The following is an 8,916-nucleotide window of genomic DNA, read 5'->3' on the forward strand; positions in this document are numbered from 1 at the left end:
TTTCAAATATTTCATCAGTTCATCATGCATGATGATTCTGGTAGATCAGAAGGACCAACTCAACAATTCCACAGCTATAAAGTACTTTTGAAATCATCTATAGCATATGGAATTAATCAAATGGCAAATACATCACGACATTCCTCATCATGCGTGTCCATACGAAAAAACATTTGCAAAGCATATAAGTAGAAATCGTCACACCAGTCCATCATAAATATTCTTCAAGCTGCATTGGTACAACGATCACCACTAAGTTGCTAAATTGATCACCCGAAACAAGAAAAGAATATTACCGGTACATACGTAATTTATTTCATACAACACATTATAACAAGACATGTCTATGTGTCAAAATTTCAAATCGGTTCTCCTAAATGTATAATGGGAAGGATTTTTGAGGTGGGGTGGGGTGGGGAGAGCACGAACATGGCTAGGTAACAAAACGTTCACATGAGCGCTAGCTGCACTTTTAATGTAATGGGTAGTGATCCATGCAGACTGACCCATCGAAACGATATCGTTTATCTATGGCCTGTCACAATAACGAACATTATCAAAACAAAAACAAGAAAGAAGAAAAAAAAAGAGCATAATCATGTATATCCAATGTATTTTGATGCACTTATACCCCAAGGACCGGGCAAGACTATTTGTCAATATATTCACACATGTTCATAGTGCATTTCTAATACAATGGTGGAGGGGGGGGGGGGGGGGGGGGGGGGGGACCAGGCCGACTGACCCATGGACACGGCGTCGTTTTTCCACAGCCATAATGAAAATGAAAAAGAAAATGCATAATCATGTATACCTGCAATGCATTTTGACATTTCTAATGCAGTGGGTTGGTGGTCTATGCCGTCTGACCCATGGACACGGCGTCATTTAACTTTGGCCCATCGCCATATTGAAAATTAGAAGAAAAAGCATAATGATGTATTTTCATGTACTTATATACCTTAGACCGAGCAATGCTATGTGTAAAACGTTTGACACGTGTCCTACATACATTTCTAATGCAGCGGGAAGTTGGTTCATGCCGTCTAACCCATCGGCACGACGTCGATCGTCTATGGCCTGTCACCATAATGAAAATTGGCGGAAAACGCATAATCATGTATATGCAATATATTTTGAGGCACTTATACCCCATGGACCGGGCAAGGCTAGGTGACAAACTGTTCAGACATATTCAAAGTACATATCTAATGCATTGGGATGGTGGTCCATGCCGTCCAACCCATCGGCATGACGTCGTTCGTCTATGGCCTGCTGCCATAATGAAAATTGGAGGAAACCACATAATCGTGTATATGCAATATATTTTGATGCACCTATACCCCATGGACCGGGCAAGGCTAGGTGTACAAATTTTCAGACACATTCGAGTTACATATCTAATGCATCGGGGTGGTGGTCCATGCTGTCTAACCCATCGGACCGGCGTCGTTCGTCTATGGCCTGTCGCCATAATGAAAATTGGCAGAAAACGCATAATCATGTATATGCAATATATTTTGAAACACTTATATACCCCATGGACTGGGCAAGGCTAGGTGCAAAAATGTTCAGACACATTCTAAACACATATCTGATGCATCGGGGTGGTGGTCCATGCCATCTAAGCCATCGGCACGACGTCGTTCGTGTATGGCCTGTCGCCTTAATGAAAATGAGAGGAAAACGCATAGTCGTGTATATGCAATATGTTTTGATGCACCTATACCCCATGGACCGGGCAAGACTAGGTGTCAGAATGTTCACACACATTCTAAGTACATATCTGATGCATCGGGGTGGTGGTCCATGCCGTCTAAACCATCGGTATGACGTCGTTCGTGTATGGCCTGTCGCCATAATGAAAATGGGAGGAAAACGAATAGTCGTGTATATGCAATATGTTTTGATGCACCTATACCCTATGGACCGGGCAAGGCTAGGTGTCAGAATGTTCACACACATTCTAAGTATATATCTGATGCATCGGGGTGGTGGTCCATGCCGTCTAAGCCATCGGCACGACGTCGTTCGTGTATGGCCTGTCGCCATAATGAAAATTGGAGGAAATCGCAGTCGTGTATATGCAATATATTCTGATACACCTATACCCCATGGACCGGGCAAGGCTAAGTGTCAGAATGTTCACACACATTCTAGCTACACGTCTGATGCATCGGGGTGGTGGTCCATGCCGTCTAAGCCATCGGCACGACGTCGTTCGTGTATGGCCTGTCGCCATAATGAAAATTGGCAGAAAACGCATAATCATGTATATCCAATATATATTGAGGCACTTATACCCCATGGACCGGGCAAGGCTAGGTGTACAAATTTTCAGACACATTCGAGTTACATATCTAATGCATCGGGGTGGTGGTCCATGCCGTCTAACCCATCGGCACGGCGTCGTTCGTCTATGGCCTGTCGCCATAATGAAAATTAACAGAAAACGCATAATCATGTAAATGCAATATATTTCGAAACACTTATATACCCCATGGACCGGGCAAGGCTAGGTGCAAAAATGTTCAGACACATTCTAAGCACATATCTGATGCATCGGGTGGTGCTCCATGCCGTCTAAGCCATCGGCACGACGTCGTTCATGTATGGCCTGTCGCCAAAATGAAAATGAGAGGAAAATGCATAGTCGTGTATATGCAATATGTTTTGATGCACCTATACCCCATGGACCGGGCAAGGCTACGTGTCAGAATGTTCACACACATTCTATGTACGTATATCATGCATCGGGGTGGTGGTCCATGCCGTCTAAGCCATCGGCATGACGTCGTTCGTGTATGGCCTGTCGCCATAATAAAAATGGGAGGAAAACGAATAGTCGTGTATATGCAATATTTTGATACACCTATACCCCATGGACCGGGCAAGGCTAGGTGTCAAAATGTTCACACACATTTCGAGGTACATATCTAATGAACCGGGGTGGTGGTCCATGCCGTCAAACCCATAGCAATGATGTCGTTCGTCTATGGCCTGTCGCCATAATGAAAATTGGCAGAAAACGCATAATCATGTATATGCAATATATATTGAGGCACTTATACCCCATGGACCGGGCAAGGCTAGGTGTAAACATTTTCAGACACATTCGAATTACATATCTAATGCATCTGGGTGGTAGTCCATGCCGTCTAACCCATCGGCACGGCATCGTTCGTCTATGGCCTGTCGCCATAATGACAATTGGCAGAAAACGCATAATCATGTATATGCAATATATTTTGAAACACTTATATACCCCATGGACCGGGCAAGGCTAGGTGCAGAAATGTTCAGACACATTCTAAGCACATATCTGATGCATTGGGGTGGTGGTCCATGCCGTCTAAGCCATCGGCACGACGTCGTTCATGTATGGCCTGTCGCCATAATGAAAATTGGAGGAAAACGCATAGTCGTGTATATGCAATATATTCTGATACACCTATACCCCATGGACCGGGCAAGGCTAGGTGTCAGAATGTTCACACACATTCTAAGTACGTATCTAATGCATCGGTGTGGTGGTCCATGCCGTCTAAGCCATCGGCATGACGTCGTTCGTGTATGGCCTGTCGCCATAATGAAAATGGGAGGAAAACGAATAGTCGTGTATATGCAATATGTTTTGATGTACCTATACCCCATGGACCGGGCAAGGCTAGGTGTCAGAATGTGCACACACATTCTAAGTATATATCTGATGTATCGGGGTGGTGGTCCATGCCGTCTAAGCCATCGGCAATGACGTCGTTCGTGTATGGCCTGTCGCCATAATGAAAATGGGAGGAAAACGCATAGTCGTGTATATGCAATACGTTTTGATGCACCTATACCCCATGGACCGGGCAAGGCTATGTGTCAGAATGTTCACACACATTCTAAGTATATATCTGATGCATCGGGGTGGTGGTCCATGCCGTCTGACCCATAGCAACGACGCCGTTTATTCATGGCCTATCGCCATAAAGAAAATTAGAAGAAACGCATAATCTTGTATAATATGTATTTTGATGCACTTATTTCCCATATGGAGTGGGCAAGACTAGGTGTCAATATATTCACACATGAGATGAGAGAGAGAGAGAGAGAGAGAGAGAGAGAGAGAGAGAGAGAGAGAGAGAGAGAGAGAGAGAGAGAGAGATATTGGTGGTGGAAATGGGGTGGGGTGTGACAAATTACGTGTTATGTAATTATGTCACTTTGATTGTTCGTAATGGCAGTGTTCGAGATTAACGGTATCCCGATATCCCGGGGATACAGAATTTAATTTTGGATACCAGACTTCAAGAACCCAGTATCCCACCGGGATACCATATAATACTAAATTCTCAGGTGGGATACCAGATTTTGAAATGTTAGTATCCAACTGGGATACTGCCCAATTTTTTTTAATCTGCAACACTGAATGGTGATGTAATAATGGTAATACTAATAACAATAACGATAAGATTACTAGTAGTAGTAGTAGTAGTAGTTATACTAATAGTTGTTGTTATTGCTGCTGCTGCTCATTTATTGGCAAAAAGTAGTAAAATATTTGTGATATATTGCGCTAATACCGAATTTTTACTTGTTTGGACAATATCCCAAGGCCTCAGATAGATCTTACCAGTCGATAAACTTAAACGTGTAGTACGCGCAAAGCGAATGTGAAACGGATTTTCCAGTTACTTATTCGATATCGAATAAGGAACGAGGAACTACACATATGTCATCTGCCATTGAAACCCATTTTAAACTGCCCAACTTCAAGCGAAGATTGCCCATAGAACGGGTTCTCGTTGGCACTAACAACATACACCATTGCAAACATACATTATATAAGCATTTATTTTCACTCCAAAATTGAGAACATTTCCGTCTCAGTTTTTTGCTATATGACCGCATCTGGCTGTAGTACCGGTCCGAATAGGTGGTTCATTAACCGATTCACTCCGGCTGTCACTTGCGCTATATACCCATGTCCCAAAAGGTCGATGCACAATATTACAAAATAACATGGGCAAAATACAGCCAGAAGGCTTACCATTAAACATACATATTGTTTTAATTCTTCACCATTTGCTAGAAGTGAATATGTGACCCATAACATGTGTCCCAATTAGGAACTATAGTGGACCGTCATCAATCAACTCTCACCCGGAAGTGATCTGTGTAGTGAGACCTATGGTCTCACTACACAGATGTCATCTGCCATTGAAACCCATGTTAAACTGCCCAACTTCAAGTGAAGATTGCCCATAGAACGGGTTCTCGTTGGCACCAACAACATACACCATTGCGAACATACATTATATAAGCATTTATTTTCACTGCAAAATTGAGAACATTTCCGTCTCAGTTTTTTGCTATATGACCGCATCTGGCTGTAGTACCGGTCCGAACAGGTGGTTCATTAATCGATTCACTCCGGCTGTCACGTGCGCTATATACCCATGTCCCAAAAGGTCGATGCACAATATTACAAAATAACATGGGCAAAATACAGCCAGAAGGCTTACCATTAAACATACATATTGTTTTAATTCTTCACCATTTCCTAGAAGTGAATATGTGAACCATAACATGTGTCACAATTAGGAACTATAGTGGACCGTCATCAATCAACTCTCACCCGGAAGTGATCTGTGTAGTGAGACCTTAAAGTCTAGTGACCAATTCTGTCAAACTTGGTTTGAAGTCAGTTTGATAATTTGGGTCATTTACACCATGAAAAGCTATACTAGAGCCGTGTAACTTATGAACTCTAACCAATACACCAAAAGATAGATGTACCATACCATCCAATAAAACTTCATATCACATTGTTACTCCTTGGTCATCCACACAATAGATGGCCATCAAACAAGCAGCCACTATATGGTAATGTATGACCTTGTTGGTAGTTCTGATATGGGGAACATACAAAGAAGATAATTATCTAGTTGGTTCATTAAAAATATTAGTTTCCATCAATTGTTGCTATGGGCAACAATTGTTTCATAATGAAGTGTTGAAATCCTGGTTTTTTCTGTATATTTCAGCATGAAGATCCACATATTGTTAATGGCAGACACAAATTCTACTTTCATAGTAGAAAACTATGTTATATATTCACAATACCATCAAAACTGTTTGTCATTATGACTGTACATCTGAAAAAAATCATTATGCACAAAATCACAGAAATTAGGGTGAATTTGGATATTGACCTTGTGATCTTGAATTTTGACCTTTTACAATGAGAAACTCAGTGTTAGACACTCAGATTAATTTATTTATTACATGTAAGAACACTAGAATATACATTTTGACAAACACACCCCTAAAAAATAAAAATAAAATAAAAATAAAAATAATAAAAATAAATAAAATTGACATGTTTGCAATATTTACCCAAACAGGGCCCCCATACACTTGGCTGAAATCAACATCGATGTAGTTACCTTTTATAAGGATGCTACACTTGTACATTTTCATTTTGGCTTGCTAAAGTTATATATTTTGGGATAAACAGTAATTTCATGTTTTACATTATGGTCTCACTACACAGATGTCATCTGCCATTGAAACCCATGTTAAACTGCCCAACTTCAAGTGAAGATTGCCCATAGAACGGGTTCTCGTTGGCACCAACAACATACACCATTGCGAACATACATTATATAAGCATTTATTTTCACTGCAAAATTGAGAACATTTCCGTCTCAGTTTTTTGCTATATGACCGCATCTGGCTGTAGTACCGGTCCGAACAGGTGGTTCATTAATCGATTCACTCCGGCTGTCACGTGCGCTATATACCCATGTCCCAAAAGGTCGATGCACAATATTACAAAATAACATGGGCAAAATACAGCCAGAAGGCTTACCATTAAACATACATATTGTTTTAATTCTTCACCATTTCCTAGAAGTGAATATGTGAACCATAACATGTGTCACAATTAGGAACTATAGTGGACCGTCATCAATCAACTCTCACCCGGAAGTGATCTGTGTAGTGAGACCTAAGTAACCAACTTCACAGAGCCCGCCGTCATTGTCGTTCGTTTTGTTTGTAATTTCCGCCGATGTTTCAGTTCTCCGTTGGTAATTCCCTTCGTTGGTAATTGTCCAAGATTTCCGTTGGCGAGGTCAAATTTTAAAATAATTTCTGATCAGAATTTCATCTGTAGTTTATTCGTAGTCTACGAATCCACTAGTTGTTACTTGTATTATGTCCCAGAGCTTTAGCATTAACATTCATAATACCTCATATTTAGCATTTATCCATTGGTTCTGCTACAAATCATAAGTTTTTGTGGTTGCTAGTCAATTCGTACCATCTCATTTTATACCCTACTCATTTCCTACCTTGGTCATTTCGTACACCATAACTGAAAATGGTTCCAATTAATTTATTATTATTATAATAATTATTAAAACGTAAATATAAACAGCGCACTTGTTAAAGTAGACACACTGCTTCCCTTGGTAGACATATTTTATTTGTATATTTATATGCAAGTATATCTATTCGCTTGCCGTACCGGCCTCGGTGGCGTCGTGGTTAGGCCATCGGTCTACAGGCTGGTAGGTACTGGGTTCGGATCCCAGTCGAGGCGACAGCGGGTTTTCTCTCAAAATCTATGTGGTCCTTAACCATATGTCTGACGCCATATAACCGTAAATAAAATGTGTTGAGTGCGTCGTTAAATAAAACATTTCTTTCTATTCCCTTGCCCTATACTGGTACGACATGACCAGGGTACGAATATAACTTTTCACAATTGTATGAAATGACCCGGCAGTAACGTACGAAATGACTATGGTAGCAAATGACTATGATTCGTTTTTGTATCTTGTTTTAAACTTACATTTAAAATACCCTCCCAAAATATTGTCATTGAACCAACTACAATGCACATAGTAGCCATATCCCATAGTTCTAGATATTTTGGAATATAATAACTGAATTATGGGTCTGTACATAGTCATGAATTAAAAACAACACTACCCCCCCAAAAAAAAAAAAAAAAAAAACAAACATTTATATTAATTTTTATTTGAACTAATTCTTATATGCACGTTTCCCCTTAATGGTCATGGTCAGTTTTTAAAGGGGGGGGGGGGGGTTCCCGGACCCCTGGAGGGCAGGTATAATCTATATAAAAATATGTGTCGATTCGTTTGCAACCATATAAAGCTGTCTGGCAGTAAAGCTGATATGAATAAATGTAATCCAGATTCGGGCACTGTTGATTAATTTGAGCAAAAATTTTACATCTAATTCTAAATAATGTATAATGGTTAAAAATGTAATAACCTGTTCATCCTCTTTAATACATACACATACCTTTTCTTCCTTCTATTTCCCCTCTTTTTAAGTAAATTTGGAACAAGTTATAATCATTATGTTTTATGATTTTTATTGCTTGTAAAATACTCATATTGTAAAATGTTGGAGAGGCCTTAATATAGGCCAACGCCTGTTGGCCAATCCCCAGACCCCTACTGTTTTTGAACAGCAATACATGATGCAAATAAACTAAAATTAATAGCTTTTTATACAGTAATAAAAATTACATCGAGTACAAGCCTGCAATAAGCTTTTTATCAAACTCCAAAATATTAAGCCCAAATCCATTTTCTTGGCTACACATCTACACCTCACAATACCCGTCCCAATGCTGCTGCTCATGAACCATCTTACAGAGGAAATCTAAATGACAAAACTGTTATCTGCAATCAACACTGTATCTCTGCACAATGCAGTCAAATGGGTATTTGGCAAAATTGTGGTAAATTCCAAGAATCTCTATCTAGTGCCTCATCTATAGGACTGGACAGCCACTCTAAAGGGCAATACATCCATCCTGCACTGCCCAAGAGGACTGCCACTTCTAGACTAGGTTACTAAAACTAGAAAAAGGACAGAGGTCATTGG

Source organism: Gigantopelta aegis, chromosome 15 (assembly GCF_016097555.1).
Source record: "Gigantopelta aegis isolate Gae_Host chromosome 15, Gae_host_genome, whole genome shotgun sequence".
Lineage (NCBI taxonomy): Eukaryota > Metazoa > Mollusca > Gastropoda > Neomphalida > Peltospiridae > Gigantopelta > Gigantopelta aegis.